Source organism: Taeniopygia guttata, chromosome 1A, assembly GCF_048771995.1.
Source record: "Taeniopygia guttata chromosome 1A, bTaeGut7.mat, whole genome shotgun sequence".
In the NCBI taxonomy this organism is placed as follows: Eukaryota; Metazoa; Chordata; class Aves; order Passeriformes; family Estrildidae; genus Taeniopygia; species Taeniopygia guttata.
Genome location: NC_133025.1, coordinates 33383408 through 33406513, shown reverse-complemented (window position 1 = coordinate 33406513; position 23106 = coordinate 33383408). Strand labels below are relative to the sequence as shown.

General features: G+C 39.1%; 1 protein-coding gene across 16 annotated transcripts in view; it reads left to right on the top strand.

Annotated features, from left to right (window-relative positions):
- GRIP1 (glutamate receptor interacting protein 1) overlaps positions 1–23106 on the top strand; it is a 328821-nt gene that overhangs the window by 131428 nt on the left and 174287 nt on the right. Inside the window, exon 1 of one of the 16 annotated variants that reach the window (XM_072922894.1) lies at positions 575–23080. The exons of the other annotated variants lie outside the window; for them this stretch is intronic. The gene's annotated coding sequence lies outside the window, so the exon portion shown is untranslated. Of the gene's footprint in view, positions 1–574; positions 23081–23106 lie in introns of those variants that run through there. 16 annotated transcript variants of the gene reach the window in all.

The window sequence follows — 23106 nt, the reverse complement described above, 5'->3', positions numbered from 1 at the left end:
CTATATAGTTCAGTTTCAGGTGGGAGCAGAGGTGCTAGGTGAGGAGGTGCCAGAGACAGGACAGTGTCCATCTCTATTTCATTAAGGTTGGAAAAGGCCTCTGAGATAATCGAGTACAACTGTTAACCTAACGCTACCAAGCTCACCACTGAACCATGTCCCCAAGGGCCGTTTTTAGATGGTTTTCTAAAAACTTCCATGGATGGTGATTTCACCACTTCCTTGGGCAGCTTGTTCCAATGCTTCACAATGTCAGTGAAGAAAGATATTCTGATATGTAATTTAAATGTTACCCATGCTCATATCTGCTCCTTAGCAGGCAAAATTACTTTTTTCCTAGACATACCTCTAGCACCAAGTCTGGCCTCAGTCCACCTTCTCCTTGGGTACATCATACACAGTCCTACTGAAGACAAAATAATGTGTGATTTCTATGTGAGCTTCAGTTTATCTTGACATGATGATGAAGGTGAAGGCTAAGAACAGTTTTGTCTAAATAGGATTTTATTAAACGTGCAAATGGAAGCAAATAGATGGGTTCCCCCCCCCCGCCTCCATGTATTTTTTCTGTACAGAACAGTGTGTGTCAATCTCAAGATTGTGAGTCTGTTCTGGGAAAAGGGTTTGTGACTTTTGGATAACCTTTAACTCTAGGAGTCATTCAGAGATTCAGAGTTACAAAATTATTTTTAAATGTCAGCCTGTCTACAAATTGTTTTTCAAGTATTCTAAGACTAAAGTTGCCTGAAAATATTGCATCAGTGTTTCTATGTCGTAAAAGTTGTTTCTACTAAGCCACCTATGGGATCACCACTCTTGTAAAGTATTGAAGACTTGTTTTCACTTCTTCGTTTAATTTGCAGCCAATCTCAAAAAGAGAACAAGATTTATTTCTACAAAAACTAATCTGACTGGCCCACATACACTCTCAAGTGAGACTGGTGAGTGTTATAAATGAAATACTATGTTTAGAGCATTGGCATATCAGACAGGAACAGTATTCACTAGAAAACCTGAGATTCTGTCCAATGTCTCAGCCACCTCCTCTGTCTATTAAGGGACTATGTGGGACCTGCTGGGTTTTTTCCTAGCTTTAAACACTGCTGGAAGCCCAGATTCAAGAGCTCTGGCATTAAGCTGGTCTGTCGCTGTTCAGGTCAGGTGGATACTTGGGCTTGTGGGGCTTCTGGCGCTGCTCATGAAGTGTGGGCTGAAGGCTGGATCCCAGCCCCAGTTCTCCCTCGCCACCTCTCCTGAAAGCCGCTTCGTGGGTGGACACCAGTGATGCAGCTGCTCCTGGTTTTAGCTTTTTTTGATAAGTAAGATCCCACTCTTACTTATCTAACTGATACTTTTCTACAAAGCATTTATAGGAAAAATAAGGTCTTTCTGAAAACAGTGAGGAAGGAAACAAAAAATAGTTAATTCTTCTTGTCAACAGGATGTATTTTACTCTTTGTTTACAATCATAAAATGCTTGTACTGGTTAATTTTTGCTTGTCTAGTTAATATTGGCTAGATATTGACTGTGTGTATAATTTTATTTTTTTAAAAAAACACCTACTGAATTAAGGGAAACAAAAATACTTTGCAATTATTAAACTTTCACCTTAGGTGTATTTGGTGTTTTGATGCACAGCCTTTTGTTGTATTGACTGATTGCCTAGCCTGAATATTTTATTTTCCTCACATGTATTTGATCCCAAGTAAAAATTCTGTCTATGTGAAAAATACTTATTAATGCATTTATATGTATATAAAATATATAAAATGTATAAAATTTGAATTGTCTTTCTGAGTGATCTTCGTGCTTTCAACTTGGAAAATAGCTGGACATACTGAATGAAATTAAGTGTAGGTTCAGTGACTGCAAAGATACTATTTTTGAAAATTGAATGTCAAGCTATGTAGGGAATACCAAATATAAGTAAATCTGTTGAGCAGGGTTGTGGGAAAGCCAGACTGGGGGTGTATAGATTAAGTGAAGTGGGCTTAGATGTCTAAAATAATTGTTTCCAAGAAACTAATGCCAATTGTTGAGAGTGAAGTTAATTTGCTAATGGGAACATTGGACTCTTTGAAATGCAAGCATTTCAATTTCAAGCACCAAGTTCATTTTAGAAATTTAATAATTAATCAAAGTGACTGTATTAAATGTCAGTGACTATATCTATGTGTTGCTGTCATACCTCTCTCTCAACATGAGTTTCCAGGCTCTTAATGATTAACACAGTGGGATCTGTAATGCAGTAGTAGTGCTGGTGCTGTGGAAGGCGCAGTACCTCTTGAACCTTCTTACTGCAAATTCTTCAGCTTGGACTTTGTTACAAGCAGTGGATATAAGGAGTGCTTTTGATGGGTTAACCCACACCCACATCTTGCTTAGAGATTGCTTTTCATCTTTTCAGAGTTGAACCCAAAGATACAGGGCTGGCTCTTCAACTCCCATGTCATTCCCCCATGGCTTCCCTGTGCTGCCCTACTGGAACAGGAGATGTTGCAAGGAAGATGCCAGGGTTGCAGAGAGGTGCATTTAGCACAGGGAGATTGGATCATAGAATTTGCCTTGCTGGTTTCTGTGTATTTCTTGTGTCTAGTTGCACATTTGACTATTCATATGGTCATTCAAAGTGTGCTTGTCATGTGAAGGAGGATTAAAATGATAGAATGTGTCATTTTACACACATGTGCAAGTGTGCATAGATCATTCAAGACATCAGACATGGTAATGCAAGAAATTTGCAAAAGCAGCTATATGTGATACAAATAAACTGAAATTGCAACTTGTAGCATATTTTTCCATTATTGTGGTCTTGGAAAAGCAGCAAATCTTTTGCATTAGCAGAGGTCTCTCTGTGGTTGTGTGCTGTTGTTGGTAGTCCTGTACGGAAGTGGATTATAGTGTGTGGCTGTACACATGCACATATTTGAGATAGTTCAAGAAAAGCCTTTCAGTCTTCTGGGAAGAAAGAAATCACTCAGGTCCTAAAAATCCACTTATATGCAGAGCAGTGTACTGTCTAGAGTGGCTTGCAGTGTTCTTTAGAGCAACTTTGTATCACTGAACACTTACTCTAGCTTCTTCATAATAATCCTGTTTTCAAGAAAGGCACATGCTTTATGCATTATGATAAAGAAGTCACGTTAGTAGTGAATATTGGGTAATGTAGTTGCCGTATAATCATGGGGTATACAGGTCAGAAAGGACTCTGGAACATAAAGTTTGGTAGTGGGCTTTTCAAAAGCTTGTGGCTCAGGCTGGTGCTTGAGGGAAGGTGTTCTGGGCAGTGGGGTTGGTGTGTTGAGAGGATTTGGGTCATAATAGTCTAAAGAGGGCTACTAGAGCTCCCAGTGAGTAGACAGCATTGGTTCCTTGAGAACTCGAGTCACTCAAGGTAAGCTGCCAGGCAGTATTCTATTGGTATTTCCCACAGTTTCTCTTGTGAGTAGTGACAGTCGAACTGCACAGCTTAAAAAGTCTTGGGGGGGGGAAAACGAGAGGCTGTACTTCTAAATGATCAAAATGATCAGAAGTCCAGCATCAAAAAGACATTGGCCTTGAAAAGGCATATTATAAGGCAGTAGGATCTGTGGGGGCTGTGATTCTTTCAGAGCAAAATGTTTATCTCTCAGAATCTGTATGTTTCTTTAAAAACATCATTGCCCATAATCTTACATTAGTAGTGTACAAAAATATTTGCAGCATAAACATTGAGGGAAATATGGCCTGAACAGGAGGCCTTTGAAGTAAGTAAGCAATATGGTATTTGCTTTTGCAAAGATCATAGTTAATCCAGGTAGTCAAAATACCAAAGTAATTAAAGAATTATTTTTACCCTACATCTGGATGCATCCTGTCACACCATGAGTTTTATACACAACATTGTTTTCCCAGAGCTTCAGAAAGTTGCTAATTAAAACTAAGTTAGAGATTATTTTGTATATTTTATTAGATGTAATTCAAATACAGAGATGGTTTTTGTTCCAGCTGTTACACTGAGCTCCCACCACTTCCCCTTTCTGGGGTAGCTGGTGTCTGTTCTTCCATTCAATTGGTGCTCATCACCTGCTGTTAGATGCAAACAATGCAGGGGGTGATTGTATTGTCAGTGGGCAGGAATTAATAGAGTGCAGTAGAGGCAGTTGTGTGCTACAAAGCTATATTGTTTTATCACTGAAACTGTGCTGTCACTGGAGGCTTTGAAAGCATTTTGTGGCTATGGGAAATGCTTTTCTTCATTTACTGGAAAATGTCTCAACTCTGGATGTAACACTGAGCATTAAGAAAGGAAGCAATTAAATGTTGCAATATGCCTGTTTAAAAAGCCTAAAATGGAAATTGCAGGAAAAATGGAATTTCTTTTAAGCCTTACTCTGCTAGAATTTCTGATAATGCAGAGATGCTCAAAATATTTTTAGTTTGCTCTGCTGAAATTTGGCAGTAGCATCCATGTTTGTAAACATTTTCATGTTTCTGTAAGATTGTCAGAGTAGTAAAACAGGGATTAAAATATTGAAGATCATTGTTCTCTTTTTCTATTTTCACTCATAACATTTACTTTATATAGTTTTCTTTTATAGCCACTTCATTAGTTGTCATTGTTTTTATCAACCTTTGCTGTAAAATTAGGAGAGAGTTCAAAATACTGTGAAAATTGACATAAAAAGGAAGTTCTATCCTCTATAGCAAATAGAGCAGAGCAGGGTGAGCTTGAGTCTGTTTGCTCTCATTCATGCAGCTGTACCCTGGGTTTCCCCTGAAGTCTGATCCTTCCTTGTTAGTTTTCCATCATATATATATAATTGTATAAATATCTAGATATTATCAACATATATGTATGCAAAATAGGTAAGAAATGCAAATACATCAGGAGGCAGCATGTCCCCTTCCTCCCTGTGGGGAGGGGAGCAGGCAGAGCTGGAGCAGTGCCAGCTGCGTGCCCAGGCCCCGCAAAGCGCAGCCGTGCGTTCCAGTGGCGCGTGAAGCATCGCCAAGGCATCGCTTGAGCCCTGACTGCCAGGCGTGACAGTCGTCTGCCCCGAGAGCATGTGAGAGAGCCTTGAAAGACTCTTATGTCAGGAAATCCTCTGGGATTAATTTCATTTCCTCAGAGCATTTTTCCTTTCAGTCACCTTCATCCCTGCTTCCCAAATTTCAGATACAGGAACTGAGAGGGGAGATGAGTCATCAGAGCTGATTAAGCTACAGGAGAGCATCATATTAACTGGTCCTCTAGAAAAAGCTTCCTCCCCACATCACATGGGAGCTGCCCCAGCTCCACAGGGTCATGTTCTGCATTTACCAGGTCAAACTGTGCAGAAAACCTATAAACCAAAGCAAGTTCCCATCCCACTCTCCTTTCTCTACTTTGTGTGAGAAACCAACAGAAACCCTTTTTGTCTTCATCTCCTTGAAGATCTTCCTAAATGTTTACCTGATTTCATTCTAGCCCTGCTGAGTAGCAGTTTTAGAAATTGTTCAAATGGGAAAGGTGCTTCCAGAAGTCGTTGTTCCCTTGTGCTGTGTGTTTCTGGAAATGTAGCTGCTACCCAAAACTACTTTTATGGGGGAGGAATCTGTGCCTGTCCCCCCAAGTAAGCAGAGTGGACATGAGATGGAGATATATATACAATGTAGGTATGTAAATATGAAACTAACTTTCAGATCTCTGGACAGCTAAAATTGTTTTCCAAGTACTCCCCATAAAGGTTAGAAACTGTGTTTTTTTCTTTGCTCTCAATATTTTACTCAGTTGTGTATCCCGGAGCTGAATTGTTCTTCAGGTCATAGAGAGAAGTCTGTTTTAGAGAACCAATTCTTGATAAAATACACATGCTTTTAGTAATGATGGTAGGAACAGTAGCACTGAAGTTGTGTGATTGTTTGTAAAATAGAAATGCAGATAGTAGAGAATAACACAGATAAATTCCTCTGTGCTACAGCTGGAAGATTACTTTTTGGTTTTCATTTGCTTTTCCCCACTCTATAGTCTTTGGATGCCAGAGCTACTAACACCCTTATTTGCATATGCTTAGGAGAACGGAATCCCCTCTTGAATATCCTTTTTCCCCTCAGTTTTGTTGTACTTGACCTAGTTTTCAGTGCGGTTCCCATCATTAACAAGCATCCTCCCTAACCGGCAACCTGTGAGGAACAGCTAAATGACCATGACCACCCTTCAAGACAGTGCATAGCTGGGTATTGCAGAAGATGCATCCCAGTAGTTCTAGTCGACTGCAGAGTACTCCCTAATGAGTTGTAGTTGTTTCCTTTAGGCTGATTTTAACAGCAGCATCCACAAAAGAGATCACTATCTTCAGGTAGATGAACAGTCTCCTAGCTGAGCACTCAGCTCTGATAACATTGAAGATGAGTCTGTAATGGGAAAAGGTGAGAAAATTATCAGCTGAAGTCATGGTAAGTTTTATTTTTGGGAAGTATTATAAGCCAGTGCTTTGACAAGGTGTTGTGAGAAAATATCAAAATAGCGGTGTACTCCAAATCAAAAGAAATCTTGAGATTTTGAGCCTGATACTGAGAATCAGAACAAATGGTATTGTGATACACAAATGTCAAAGTATTTTCATGTATTTTTGAAAGAAACCTACTGTGCATGTAGCTCCCAGTGTAGCTGTAGGCCTGGAAACAGGGCTGGATTGTTTGCCTGGTTGCATCTTGCACAGTTAGCATAGATGAGCTTCTTAAACAAAGTGCTTATTTAGCATGTTGAAATGACTTTCATACTCTCTGTATGTGGGACTCAAGCTGTTTGAGCCATGAAATAGTTGGTTAGCCAAATGGTGGACTGGTATGTGATTGAAATCAGGAGATTTTGGAATAGAAGATTCCTAAATGAAAGTCTAATAGATGCTGTGTGTTCCAGGATGCAGTATGTGAGCCTGTGCTTTCCCTATCATCTTTCTGTGTGATGCTCAGAAATACAGTGAAAGTAAAAAGCCTGCTATTGTTGAGAGAAACTCCTGCAGATTTGCTGTCCATGCACATTAAATTCAAAGACAAAGCTTTTGCAATCCAGTGGAATTTCAGCTCTTAAATTAATCTACTAAAGAAAAATTCCTTAAGGCAACCCTAGAAGTCTTAGCTAAATCCAAGCAAAAAGGAAGATAAGATTATATGTAAACTTTGGGAGATAGTTTGTGTGATGTGGCATTTAAGGTGTGTGTCAGAGACAGCATGAAATTATTATTGTGATTGAGAGAGCTGAAGCAAAAAAGTATGTAAGCTTTTATTCAGTTGCAGCAGGTCCAGTTTTAGTCAGAGTACTCATTCAGCTGTGTTCAGAACTGTGCCTGCAAAGATGGAGCACTATGGACTTCTACTCTGGCAATGCCCTACATATATGCTCTTTTTAGTTGTTGGACACAGTCCAGGATGGATTACACTGAAGAAATATGTGTAGCCAGTTGGCAAATGATGAGTTGTGGCAAATTACACTGAAATCTGCAGTGTTTCAAGTGTCATATCAGCACCGATCCTAAAAGCATGATCAATTTCTATCTTCTCCAACAGTTAAGAGGGTCAGACTGTTTTGAATATTTTTGGTGAGAAAGGGCCCAAAATTGTGTCTGTCCAAAAGCCTTCTCCAGAAAAGCAAAACACTGTATTATCTGCCTTGTTCTTTTGGGACATTTGAGGTGGAAGCTGCAAGTGGAAAAATTACCTCATCTTTTTAGGACTCTACCAGCCATCTCATTAACTAACTTTTCACAAACACTTTACCGAGAACATGGCTTGGAAATACATTTAGCTTGAGAAGTCAATATCAGAAATGGAATTGCCCCCTAACACAGAAATGGTCTGTATGAAATGTAGAGCAAACCAATCTTTTTTCCTCATTGTCTCAAAAACAGCTGTCCAGAGACAATGTCTTATTGTAGTGTATTGCCCATAAGATCTGAACACATTGCGCAAAAGTACTAAATTACTAAAAACAATTACTTAAATTATTAAATATTGAAAACTGAGGCTGATGGAGAAATAAAAACATGATTTTGTATATAGGAGGCCACTTGTCACATACTTTTGCTCCAAGATTACTGGAAACAGGTAATCTCCTCCTTCATGTCAAGAATGTCATATTTGTGACACAAATTAAAATCTGCTCTCCTGACTTTCTCGTAAGGAGGAACAGAAAATAATTAGAACACCTGTTGGTTCAGGTAGTAGAACTGCTTTGAATTTCCCAAATTGTTGTGTCCAGGTAACACTTGCTACCTTGTTTTCTTTCCTGAGAAGGAAAGCAAGTTACACCTGTCTTTGGATAGATTTACCTTTTTCTCACCTAGTGCTGAAGAGCTCTTGCAGCCCATTATAGGTATTAGATATGATTTGATTATGAATACTGAAGATTTACCAGCATCACGAGGGTCCTTAAGAATTGCTAATTCAGTAAGCACTCTAGATTAAATACTTTTGGGATTAATTTGTCTCAAGAGAAATTGCTTAGGCAGTTACAAATTATGATATTCTGGGAAGGTGAGGAGGGGCTGCTCAACTTTCCATGTGAGCGGGCAGCAGGGATGCATGGTTCAGACAACTGAAAGTTTATGGGTCAGGCAAAGCACGCAGACCAGTGTAGGTGACATTGGGATGGGTGTTTGCTACAGACTGGCCATCAGGAAGAAGCAGTGCATGATGCCTTCAGGCGGCTGGAAGAAGCCTCATATTTGCAGGAGGTTGGTCCTGGTCCTCAGGAGGACTTTAGCCACCTTGATATTTATTGAAAGAATAACACAGCAGTGCATAAGTAATCCAGAAGGTTTGTGGAGTGCACTGATGATAATAACTTCCTAACACATGTGATCAATAAGCTCATGAGCGGAGGTGCTTTCCTTGACCTCACACCAATGAGAAAGAACTGGGCAGGCATGTGAAGGTTGAGCAGTCTTGGCTGCAGTTTCCATAATAAGGAAGAATTCAGGATCTTGCAAGGAAGGAACAAAACAAGTATCAGGGTCACCACCCTGGCCCTCAGGAGAGCAGGTTTCTGTGACAGGAGGCCTACAAGGAGCTTGTGAGGAGGATCCAGGGAGTCACAGGCTGTTAAACTTCACATCAGTCTGTGGGAATGTGATAGACCAAACAATCCTGGAAAGCATTTCCAAGAATCCTATGGGCAGGCAGGTGATTGGGAGCAGTCTGCATGAGTTTAAGAAGATGAAATAATCCCTCACCAACCTTGATAGTTTTCTACAATGAGATGACAGCTGAATGGATGAGCACAGAACAGTGGATGTACCTTATCTTGACTTTGGACACTGTCCTCTGTATCATGCTCACAAACTATTCAAGTATGGACTAGGTAAGTGGTCTGTGAGCTGGGCTGAAAAATGACTTAACTGTGAGGCTTAGAGGATTGTAATCATCACCACCAAGTCCAGCTGGAGGTCAGCCATAGGTGGCATACCCCACAGTCTGATACTGGCACAAGCACTGTTTAACATCTTTAATGACCTGGATGATGGGACAGAGTGCACCCTCAGTACGTTTGCTGGTGACACAATACTGGGAGGAGTGATGGATACAGTACGTGGTTGTGCTCCATTCCAAGGGACCTTGACAGGTTGGAGAAATGGGCAAACAGGAATCTCATGAAGTTCAGCATTGGTAAATGCAAAGTCCTAGTCCTGCATGTAGGGAGGAGTAACCCCATGTGCTGTTCTATTCTGGCGTCTGACCAGCTGGAAAGCAGCTTGGTAGAAAAGTTCCTGTGTGTGCTGATGGGCACCAAGCTGAGCAGGAGGCAGCAATGTGCCCTGGTGGCCAAGAAGGCCAAAGCCTCCTGGGCTGCATCAGGCACAGCCCTGCCAGCCAGGCAGGGGCTTCCCCCCTGCCCATCTGGTGAGGCACACCTGGAGTGCCAGATCCAGTCCCGAGCTCCCCATTGTGAGGGGGACATGGACAGGTGGGAGCAGCTGCAGGGAAGGGCCGTGGGATGATTTCAGGCTTGTAGCACCTGACATGGGGATGGGGAAGGTGAGAGCTGGGGCTGTTCCACCTGGGAAAGAGAAAGCTCGAAGGGCTCTTAACAAAGCATGTGATGAGAGTGAGTAAAGAGGATGGCTCTTCTCAGTGATGCCATCAGGCACCACTAGTGTCAGGGCAAAGGTCAACAAGAAAAAACAGGAGAAATTCCAATTGAAAAAAAGAAAAATGTCTCACAAGTGTAAAATGAGAGATTGCCACAATAAAATATTTACAAATACACAGTAAGTCGACACCTTAACAGTATTGTATGTACTGCTCTGCCTGTAACAATTTACAGAGTGCCTAGTCAAGGACAAGGAAGTTATTAATCACTGTAAGTAGCAAATTGATCTTGGTTTTACAGACCAACTGAAAATAAATGTTCAGCAGAAAATGAGTTGATTCTTTTTCATTTTGTTGTTTTGCCAATTTCTGCTAAGAACGCTGTCATGATTTTAGCAGTTTGTCAAAAAAAGCATGATTACATCCTAAGTACTGTTAGGAAGAATTTAAAATTCAGCACTCTTGTGAGGAAAGTAAATGAAAGTACCTTGTGCTTCTCTGTGTTGCTGGCAAAAAAAGGCATACTAACATTCATCCAGAAGTGCAATTTTTAGTCAGGCTGTCTTATAAACTTTACAGATGTATTTGTTACCTTAATTATTACTTAGCTTTTATTTGTGGTGACTATTCTTATTTACTATAATCCTTTCTATTAAATAGCATATATGTACTTTAGAATTACAATGGTATAATAATATAGATGGGAAGATTGTAATATTTATGGGAGAGAGGAAATAATTCATAGGTCGTACGCAGTAAAATGTAAAGAGGAAAGATTAATGTGCCTCCATACCTACAGACTCCTAAAAGTATTGTAGTGATTTCTAATAAGAGATGTAAAGGAAAAAGCAATTCTCTAGTCCATGTCATAAATGGCCTAACTTTTTCTTGCATCTTGACTACTTAATGCAAACTCTTACTGTGTTATTTCTGTAATAAAATCTTGTCTCATCCAGCTGACAGACAGGATGCAGATAATAAATTTCTCGATAAAGTGCAATATCAGTAAAAGTCAACATTTCTTGGTTCTTTATATGTTATGTTAGATCTTGTCTTCTTGATGGAATATTTTTAATTACATCTCTTTAGTAAAATTGCTTAGAAGCACTCTGATGCTTGTCTTCAGTTATATCTTCAGGATATGAAGTTGAGTTAAAAAAGAACAGTAAAATAAATTATTAGTTCAAGAAGTGTGTGATTGTGGTACTTGATCTTGTATACTGTCTTTGGAAGATTGCAATCAGAGAAATACAACCAAAGAATTATTTTATATGCCAAACTCTCATTGACTGAGATTTGGAGGGCATGACTGGTATGTATTTATTGAATGTGACTGCTCTGTGTTTGAATCTTATTGTAACATCAGTGGTTAGAGCATGCAGAAATGCAAATCTTATGAAGTAAGAGAGGGACATAAAATGAGGGACATTGTTAGTAAATGCTTCAGAAAGTGGAAACTGAGTGTTTATCATAATTTATAACCAGTTTCTGTGTTTTGATTCAGAAAAGCCATTTTCTGAAACAAGAAAAAAGCCTTCATTTCACATCTGCAATGAAGATCACCGTGGCACAATTAGTAGTTAGAGCTGTAAGCAGCAAGCTATCTGATAGTGCTAGCATTTGTCTTCCTAGGGAGTGCAAGCACCTGCTTCTCTACTTTATAATTTCTGTCACTTGAATAGAAAAGGAAGACTTAGCAAGTTTTAAGGGAAAAAGTAGAAAACAAACCCTTTGGTAATCTGGGAAAATAATGTGTGCTTAGCAGCTGGCAATGTCATTCTTGATTTGTATGTAATTATTATTCAGTTTTTGGTGGTGCCTACATTCTTTGCTCCTGATGAGAAGATTCATTTGTACGCATCATTATTATCTCTTCTGACATATGCCTTAGTGCCATTAATCTGTGTTTTATTTTCTGCAGTGGTAATAGCGGGCTTGTCTTTCCCCAGCTTTATTATGTTGTCGGGCTTTCTGAAGTTGTCCTCATAACACAAAGGAAAAGTATAGCATAGGGATCTAGGGAGAACTAAGTAACACTGGGTGCGGGGGAAGCAACTCCTCTCATCTTGCCTCCTCCTTGCCAGGCTGTGATGTGCTTTCCTCACTGGTGGGCAGACAGGCAAAATAAAGTTGTGCAATTGAAAAATACTTAGTTAAATGTCTCTAGAAAGGGTGAAGCCATAGAGGCTTTATATTCTTGACAGGAACATTTAAATCCCCTTTGCAGTTTATTCTGGAAACATGAAAGATTGTTGGGGGCAGTTACAGATTTATTCACTTTTAGCTGGACTGAAATAGCCTCATTATTTTCAGAATGCGAGCTGATAAAGTGACTCACTCATTTGAAACCATTCAAATGGTGTTCTTCCAGAGTCTCTTGTACTCTTTGCTTTATTATGAGATGCTAATGAGTCTTGTTAGACTACTGAGGAAACTGGTTCCACTGTGCTGTGGTACATCCTGTCTAGTGCAGTGGTGTAGGTGTACTGTTTTCTTCTGTTGTCATCTTGGTTTCCTGTTTTTTTTTCCCCTACACTTACTTTTTTTTCCTACACTTCCACATACATACTTTATGTATTAAGGTATTTGTTCTGTCTTAGATTTTTTTTGGGATTTTCTATGAAAACACAATATTCAACCTTGCATATCTAACTGTACTATCAATATGACAAAACCCGTGATACAAAATGTAAATGGAGGATGGAAGTATCTCCACTTTTCTTTATCCTTCTCCTCTTTTGATTGAATACTATAATTGAGGAAGATAATATATACATAGTAGCCATATAAAATAAGTGTATCAATATTAAAAAGTGAAAGGTTGAAATTAGGGGGTTTGCCTTTCTTTCTAGTCTGCCACGTATCATTCCTTTCCCCTTATTGCCTCCATTATAATACTTGGAATTTATTCCCCATTATATGAAGTCTTCATCTTCAAATATGACTATTTCACTTTGTGTTATGTATACTTACTTTGTGAGAAAAAAAAATCTCTCTCTTTATGATGTTGCTGGAAATGTTACCCATTGCTTACTGAAATTTAAAAGAGGAGGTCTTGGAGTCCATGAGACTGAACCGTCATTGAGGGCAATGTGTTCCATTGGTGTGGACAGCTAAAAGTCTGGAGGTAGGGACAAAGTATTTGTGGTGGTGGATTGGTTCTAGCTTATACATGGCCTCAGATCATCTTTTTCTCTCCTTTAAGAAAAGAAGACAAGGAATTGGATTATCCCTTGCTTTATTAATTAGTATATTCACACGACCTGGCAAGGAAGAGATGTTGCAGTTAGAATGTGATATACCTCTTTAGAATGTGACTGTATTCTTTTTACTGAAGAACTTGAAAATTTAAATTATGTGTATGTTTTCCCAGATATCAAGAGGCTCCTGAAAATTCTTGATTTGATGCACTGCATTTTGCTATTCTCCAGTAAGGCTCTCCAAAATCCTGCAGGCATGGCTGTACTGAAAATTAAAGCATAATCTCATTGTCCTTTAATTTTTTGCAGCATAAAGTGTAAATGTGAGAAAACTGTTGTGGTTTTGTCCCCGTTTTCTCACACTGAACAAAAGCCTTTTCTTTTACAGACCTTTAATCCACAAACAAATAAGTCTAAATTACTTGTTCATCCGTGTGTTGAACTATGCAGCACTCTATAATGTGTCTGCAGTTCTGAATTTATGTGGCTGCTTTAAAATAGTGATAAACACCTCTTTATGGTGTGATTGCTTAGGAGTGGAGATACAGTGTGGTGCTCATTTTGGCAAAGCCCTAGTGACTTTGGGGTTGTCACACCAGTATAGTATCTCTTTCTGTTACTGCATAACCTCATTTACTGGTGTCTTTGCTTGACAACATTTATTACAGTCATTACTACTTTTATTTACTTTATCATTAGCGTTTTGCTTTATTGGAACAAAGATTGGATATCTTGAAGGCATGAGCAGTTAGTAGAATAGCAATAGTTCCCTGGAAATATCTACTCAGTAGCTTTTTAGGGTGTGAGAGAAGATGCCATTGCCATTGTGTAGAATGGATCCATCAAAACCTTACCCTGCCAAATAGCCTTGATGGCCACATGCAAACAAAAACAGGCTCTGTGCTGCATGGAGAATTGGCTATTGTGAGGTACAATGTAGAAAATAATGTTATATCCTCTAAATGAAAATACAGCTTTTGGTATTGTTGCCATTTTAACCAATTGCCTTAAAAATCATGCCACATGTTTTTTATACAGGATGAATAGCTCACAGGACCATTCATCTGTGTGTTTTTTATGTTTTAGTAGGAAAAATGCTGTTGTTGCCAAAGATCATAGCAGACCATAGTTATTTGCCATTGTTCTCAATATGTACAAATGTTCTGGTTTTAAATGTATTGCCAGAAGTAGGGATTGTACTGAGAGTTGTTCTTCCTGAAAGGTAAAATGTGTCAGTACACTGTTATGTAAATGCATGTAAAGCAATACATTAGACAGTCATTTTGAGTAGTAAAAAAGAAACAAGCAAAACAAGTCAAAAAATAAGTCTCCTTCTTAGGAAGAAGAAGGTCAGAGGTCTTGCAAGATAAACTTTCAATGATTGAAAATAATTTCTGCAAGTTGTTCAGGACGAGGTCCCATGCAGTTGGTCCACTGCTTGGAGAGTAGTTGGATGCCCGTGTTGTACACAGCTTGGTTGATGTGCATCCATATAGGATGGATGCACAGTGCAGTGGTCCTGGACACGCTCAACCTGTCACCTTAGAGTATTTGTGGGAAAGCCTGGTCACAAATAGAGACAGACACTGTTGTCTCTCCTGTTTCTAGTAGGTGTTAGAGGAACATGTAGCTCCAAGCAAGACAAGGGACCCACAACGATAAGCCTTGTGTATGTAATTAAAATACAATTCCTGCCCTAGAGAGATCCTTGATATAGCTTGTGGCACAGATTGACAAAAAACAAAAGGAGAATGACAAAGAGCCGCTCTTCTGATGGAGTTGTATGGTCTAAAGTTTTCATCTGTGCTTGTACAGTTCATGGATGACTGGTTTTGAGGGCTGAATTTCCAGCTATCACTGCATACTTTCATGAGGATACAACTTGTAGAACTGCTGTTGAAGGCTGCCTGTGACTTTATTTATAATTAGTTAAAATTGTACCAACTATCAATCTTTATAAAATCTTTAATTTTTTTAGAAAAACTATTGAACAAATTCTTTAAAGCCACTCAGGCAGCCTGCGATTTCCACAGCTGAGAGATTTGCAGTTAGACAGCTTTCTGATTGATGCTATTTATGATCCAGCTCTTGATAATGGTAATAGGAAATATGTCCCTTTTTAATAAATACTTTCTCCAAAGTAGTATTTCTCATTGCTGTAAAATCTGGTGCTCAGCTTTCCAGCCTACTTCAATGATAATTCATCTCTGTGAAATTCAGGTCACTTGGGCTTTGGCAATTAGATTTAATACCCCAACTTTAGTCACCCTAAATTTGCAATCTGTACTTTATTTTTTCACCCAAATCTCTACCTACTTTTGAAGAATAAAATTATTTTTATGTGAATTGATAATAAAGTTAAACCTTTCTTTGGCACAGTATTCCCCTGTGCCCTATTTCTTCCATTGTATAAAATGAATAGGCTGTCTCTGCCCGTGTCCTTGCTGACTAAGTTGTTGGCTCTGCTGCACCTCTTACGTATTGCTTCTGCTGAAGGGCACATTTCCTCCAGCTTTCTCTTGGAAGAGTATAAGGGGGTTGTTGCTGATAAGATACACTTCTGTGTGGTTGGTGATTCCTTTATGTGCACAAACCATTAGTTGTGCAAGCCATTAATGGCCAGAATTGGTCTGTGGACTGAACCTGGTTCACAAGGCAATATCAAGCCATGGCACTACAAAGATAGAGTTTGGCAAAGCCAAACACAGTCAGGATGAGCAGTGGCATGGGGAGCAATCCAGCAGGTTTTTGAAACCTCCAGTACTGCCTGCCTGGGTAGGTTCCTTGTTTGAGCATCCAGGTTGAGTGGGGTAGGAGGTGTGCAAAACTGGGGGTGACAGGAAAGCTCCTTCAAGAAGAGCATTCTGGATCCTGGGCAGAGAGCTCAGTTTGGCCTTGGTTGGTTTTGCACTATGCAGAAAGCTGAAGAGCTTTGAAGATGAGTATGGCAGGAGTTTCCCTGCTGGGATTCTGTGCTCAAGTGAGGAGATACAGACCAGGGTGACGGGCAGTGCTGCTTGAGTGGAGGCTTGGAGTGCTCTTTGGCTGCTGTATCAGGACATGGAGGTGTGTGGCTGTCATATCTTGAGTCTCTGTTTGAGTTGAAGGTCACCATCATCATTCAGCAGTCTGGGTAGGAGGAATACCTCCTCTGTCAGGAGGCACTGTGGCTGTGGGGTGCTTAACCATTGCCCAAGAAACAGTATGCAAGGCAGGGAAGAGACCATGAACTCTAGAAAAATTAGGGGAAAATTTGGAAGACTGGGGCTTCCATAAGAGTAGCCATAATGTCTTACTGTACTGTCTCCATCTTTAAACAGCTGCCTATGGAGTAGCCAAACCAGTGTGCAAACATAGACAATACTCCTTTCATAGCCTCAATTATTTTTTCAGATTCTGAAACCACTTGACTAAGTGGCTTTGTAGTTAATAACCATCAACATATCTTTGTTTTATGTTGTCATCCATTTTCCTTTTGAAAAACATTAAGCAGCAACAGCATCCTTTGGCAGTGAGTTCCCCAGGTGTTCTTGGCGGTTGTCTGGGGTTAAACCACAGCCAAGTGCAATCACAGAGGTCTGTTGTGCATAAAGGAAAGCTAAGCATGACTTTAACACAGAGCGGATTTTCCTGAAGCAATTGTAAAAATCCCACAGTGATAAGGCATTTTATTTTTTTGTTTTTCAGCACAGTAGAAAGTATTTTAATCAAAGCAACTGAAAATCATTTTAGGCTTAGCAACCTGTTGAGACAAATGATAAAGTATTTAAAAGCCTCATTTTACTGAAGAATAACTGTCCCTAACAATTAAACTAATTTAAAAAAGCTTTCAGAGAAACACAAAAGAAATTAAGCTTACAAAATTGACAGTAATTTGGGATATTTGGTTATATACAGCTTTGCACTGACGGTTTCACTGAAGCTTCAAAAATACAATGAAGATGGGTAATATTGAAGACATTGGCAGGTTTTGTTTTGTTTTGTTTTATCACTATTCCCTTGCTGGTCTGCTGTTTCAAATACGAATTATACTTTACTGACACTATTCTTTGTTGTTTTTCATATTCAATGCGATATAAATGTCAAAATGTCATAGTTAATTTCAAGTTTGAATGTCTCAAAATTCTTAGAATAGTGTCCATGTTATTTATTTCTCCAAGAAAAAAAAAGGAAAATAGCATGCTTCATTTGTTATGTAGGCACTAAATTCAGACTTGAAATAAATTAATTTGTTTCTATAATCACATCAAGTGTTGTGGTCATTGCACTAAGCGTGTGCTTGGCCTTACAGCTTATTTTTCATAATATTTGGTATTTCGCTATGCTAGAATGCATTTATAATTATTTTTACTGTTGTGTTAATTAATTATTCAATACATAGTCATTTCTATTTTAATGAATTCCTTTGGTTTGGATCATCCAACAGCTGTTGGCTTAGACTGATGCTGCATGGAAAAGTTGTCATGGGACATTGCTGTGTCCAGAGAATAGCTTGCATTCAAGTCTGACTTGACAGGCAAAAGTATTTGGAAATGTCTCTATTTTGGAAAATTACTTTAAAAAATAAATAGAAAATCTAGCATGTTTTACCCTGTATATTTCTTCGATTTCCACTGTACTCCCAGTTCATAGTTTTCCTTGGTTCTACAGTCAACACAAGCATTACCAGACCCTTCCTTGTGCTTGCCAATTTGAAGGTTTTGTTGTGTTGGTTTTTTTAATAGCAAATAATCTTTACTACCAGGACAAAAGGAAAATTTAAAAAAGGAAAATAACATGCTTCATTTGTGATGACTTCTTTATCTCTGTAGCTGGTGAATCCTTTTCTCATGTTTGTTGATTCAACTCAAGTTAAATCTTTTTTAAACCTCCAGTTTTCATTTTTTGTCCCTTCCTTTAATTTTGAAGAGTTTTAGTTTGAAACTGTTATTGCTTCAGTGCCAATGATATAAGCATAGACTAGTTATTGCATACATTTTTTACAGACTATCCTGTAACATTAATGCAATTGTATATTTCTTTGCCTAGTCTAATTGAACAAATTTTGATTTCTGTCATTGCTGTATACTGCCCTGTCCCCCTTCCTCCCTCACTCCCTTAACTAGACTCTTATACAGGATTGTTTGGTTTTTTTTTTAATTAATGTGTCTAATATTGTTCACAAATAATTTAATTCAAGTTTGCAAGCTTCATAATTTTGAGACTTAAAATTTAATTTACTTAAAATACACTTGGAGACTTTACCTAGATTCATGATAATACATATTCCTAATTTTGATCTTTTTTCACAGTTGTCACAAAAAGATAAATCTTTGTTTTCTCTTCACGTAACATGTCTTTCTTCACAAAATCACAGAATGGACAAGGTTGAAAGGGACACAGTGGCTCATCTGGTCCCATCTCCCTGCTCATCCCAGGGTCATCTCAGAGCACATGCATAGGATAGCATCCAGACACTTACTGGATATCTCCAATGAGGGAGACTCCACAACCTCTCTGGACAATCTCTTCTAGTGTGTGGTTACTGCACAATAAAGTTCTTCCTCATGTTCAGGTGGAACTTCTGTGTGTCAGTCTCTGCCTGTTGCCTCTTGTCCTATTGCTGGGTACCATCAAGAAGAGACCTGCTCCATCCTCTTGACATCCTCCCTTCAGATAATTATAGGCATTGATGAGGTCCCCTGTCAAGTTGTTTCTTTTTGAGGCTGAACAGTCCCAGCTCCCTCTTGCAGTCCCTTGTAATCTACTTGCATTATTCCAAGTGCACCCTATTTTCCAGATCTCATGGTTGCCATTTTGATGAAATGCTTAATTTTATTTTTTTATTATCGTGTCAGTCCATTAAAAAAATACAACTTTGCTGGGTTTTATTTCTCTATCAAACTGGGGAAACTAACTAGGCATATTAATTGTGCTTTTCAACCCTAAAAATTAAGGTTTTCATTGCAGACACTGTTGGAGATCTTCTGTCTCTCTGTGCTGTATTTTACAGTGAAATTAAATCAGTTCATTTTTCAAACCATCTGGTTGGGGTGTTTTTCATTATAATTGCAAATGTCTAAATGTAGTTTCAGTTTTTCAGAGTAGAAAATGTAGTCGTTGTAAATAAAGCTTTAATTGATTTTCCTTCTCTTTCTGCAAAAGTAAGCTGGTAAGCCACAGAGAAGAAAAAAATGTAAAAACTGGAGCTTAAAGAAATGGATATTTGGTAAGTTAATTATGCTCAAATGTAGAAGTACAAAAAATTTAAATGCCTTCCTTAGAAGTATTTGCTGTCTAATAAGCACTACACAGATTAATGAGAAAACATAAAAAGACAACAATGGATCCACTTCTACAGAGGGGCAGAAAGCTGAAAAAATTTGCACATATCCTATCCAGACCTGTGGAGTGGTTTTTAAATTGTATTTATTCTTTGTCTCAACAAATGCTTAAATTATTTGCTTTTATCTTATTAAAAACCCAATAGAAATGTGGTCTAAAACCTCGTTGTATTTCAGCACCTGTGGTGTGATGGTTTGGTTTGTAATGCACTTTCTGACGTGTTTAGGTTGTGGACAGGCTCGAACCAGAGTTGTTGGATTGGCTCCTTGCAATTTCTGCCCATCTGTACCCTGTCCAGCACAGTAGGCTCTTTGGGGCTTACACACACACTGTGAGCTACACTCTCTGTTTCAAATTGTGTTTGGAAAAATAATTTGGCTTTTTAACTCTTAGAGTTACCAATCATCAATGATTTAAAATAGTATAGGATTACAGTTTCCTCAGGTATACTCTGCCTTTACTTAAAGCTTCCCAGAAGTGACCATGGTGTGAATCTCAAGTCTTGGTTCTGAGAAATGGTTTGGCAGTGCTCAGGGGGCTCTGGAGTGTATGAGTCAGGCTGGGTGTATGACACCAGAACCTTCTTCACCAGCTGGTCGTGGGATTGTGGGCAGGGCCCGCCAGAAATCTACGTGATGCACTGTGAGCCAGGCTGGTTATCCACCAAGCTTGCAAGGAAGTAAATGACTCTGACTGTCAGGAGTATGACAGATAGCTAAGGTGTTCTGGGACATTACTCCTAAGAATTATGTTTTCTTGGGTTTTTATGTGGTGAGGTTTTTGGGTTTTTTTTTTTTGTTTTGTTTTTGGGGGGGGGTGTTGTTTAACGATAAGATTTGGCTTTATGATTCTTAGTGCTTAGAAATTAAATACTCAACTGTTAGAGTTTTTTAAGGCAGGCATAGACTTTCAAGTTAGCTCCCCAAAATGACCTCTAACCAATCTCTTATGTCATTCTTACAGGGATGCTATAAGAGTTGTGTTTCCAGTTTCAAGTCCCAGATACTAACACTGCCAAGTTTTTTAAATGAGTATTAAAAGTGAAACATCCCCAAAGAAAAGCAGTGCCAACTTACAGGTTCAGTGTCTGCACTAGTAATCTTACAATATGTTATAATGCAGTAGTGTCTAAAGCCATGAATAGGTGGAGGGGTTTAAGGGCACTTAAGGCACTTCAGTGAGGTAAGAAGTAGCAAAAACAGTTGAGAGGGTTGCCTGTCTAATGGCTTCAAAAGCCTTTTTGATTTGAGGGGTAGTGGTTCAGTTTTGCTACAGTAACATTTTCTAACAAATCAGATAAAATTTTATCTCAAATCAGATAAAATTTTTAACTTACCCTTTCCCTATCTTACCTTTTCAAGAAATTGAGAAATGCCCTTGTGTTTGAGGCATGCTGGGCACAGTGACAGAGCTATTGCAACTTATGCGATGCTTTTCTTCTCCATCATCTTCATGTGTCAAGAAGGATGGAGGGGAGCAGTTCCTCTTCAGTGACAGGGTACTCCCTTCTCGCCATCAATGCTATAAGGGCTACTTGGCGTCTGTGTCTTGGTTTTAGTTTCACTATCATGAATGAGAGAGGCACAGGGTAGATTTAGGAAACAGGTCTGTGCAGTGTTAGATGGGATGGTTTGAGGGAGGGAAACAAGTTGTGTTTTGGAGGTAAGTGAACTTGATGGAGAGAAGTACTTGCTGAATTCATAGAGGAAAAGATGGGGCATGAAAAGAAAGGAAATATGCAGGGGGGAGATGGGAGGAAAGTAATAAAGCACAAAAAATGTTTAATTACAAAAAGAAAAAGTTATCTTGGTTACAATTTAATTTAAGGCCTTAAACGGAGAGAGTACAGGCTAGGAGCTCTACATTTTATAATTTCTTATTATTATTGTTTTGTTCAGACAAATAAAATATTTGACAATAATTAAAAGCTTCTTCCAGGCTGAGGCTTGTGAGGTTTTCACCACAAACACATTTGTAGAGTTTATTTATAAATGCCTGGAAATAGATAAAAATGAAAATGCTGATACAGTATAGAGTGTGGTAATGAGAATATGCTTCAAAGAAATGAGACATTTTACTGCATTATGTCTTAGGATCTTAGTGTTGAATAATAATTTCCCATTCATATCAGTTTTATAATTCCCTCCTCTTCCCCTTTTTTCCCACTCTTCCTTCCAGTCTGAGAGTACTTAACAAGCAGAATTCTATTTTATATGAGCATCCTCCAGTGCACTCCACTATAATGGTGAACATGCTGCTGTTCCCAGGCTAATTGCTCTTGAGCTGGTGTGTAGGTCATCACCTCGTGCTTTGCTTTGTCTTGTGTCCAAAGAGCTGCTAAAACTCAGACTACTGTGCTGCGGATTTCCAGTGGCTCTTGCAGGTTTGTTACAAATCAGTGTCATCTTGCTGCACCTGCAGCACAGCTTTTTGCTCTTTGCCAGGCATAAACAGCAGGTGGTCCCCTTATAGGAATATTTTCTGTAAGCAAAGCTTTTTCACATTTAGCTCTGCTCCTGCTTCATTGCCACTTCAGGCAACAGGCAGCAGCTCCTCCAATCTTTTCAGAAATGCTCCTTGGTGAAACAGCTTTCTGCAACTGCTGAAGAGTTAAAATTGTTGCTTAGTTCAAATTATAAAGAGCCTTGAATGTTGGCCACTGGAATGTGGCTCCTTTGGGGCATATATAATTGAATATACATTTTTTCTTTTATTTCAGTCTCTCATTCTTTCTCACTTGAGATGAAGCTGCATCTCTCCCTTGTTCAGCAGTCTGAGCATTCATATGTCCCATATTCCTGAACGAATGAACTGAAACAATATGCAATTTCCTATTTCAACTGGCTTTTATGAAAATCAGTGGCCAGCAACGTTAGACGGACATTTAGTTTTCCACAACTTGAAATGATTTGCAGAATGGGATTCACCACAACAGTGTGATGCTGGCAGCACAGGGACTGTGTGTACAAGGCTGCTGGGTCAGTTCTTCAGTCATGTGCACCAATTTCACACCACTGTAGCTCCACTTGCCACATTCTCCTGACTCTCACTCCCATACACCAAAAGGGAATGCAAGTTGAATGGCACTGTGCTCAGCCTGTAACATTGCTTTTAAAACATCAATGTTATTTCTGTTGCCACCTCCTGGCTGAGTTTGTGCATCCAGGGCCCAGATGCAGCCCTTGAGGCCATTCCAGAAGCACACGGACATTGCTTTGTCAGGGATGTGGATGATGTGCTGATTCAGAACTTAGAGCTGTCCATCCTGTCCACGCTTCCCATGGGCAGGGATATTGTCATTACTGCTCTTTCACAGAGAGCTCCCCTTCTAGAATGGCTGGCTCCAGCCAACTCCATAGAAAAGGAGCATCTCTAAGCCTTCCTACCCATTGATGTGTCTGTGGAATTGCCACAAAATGTGGCAATCAAAATTTAGCAAGATAGAGTACATCAGCAGCCATGCCCAGCTGTAATGTTGGGGTTTTTTTTTTAAAGAAAACTAGAGGTTATGGTAAGACACAACCGATCTCC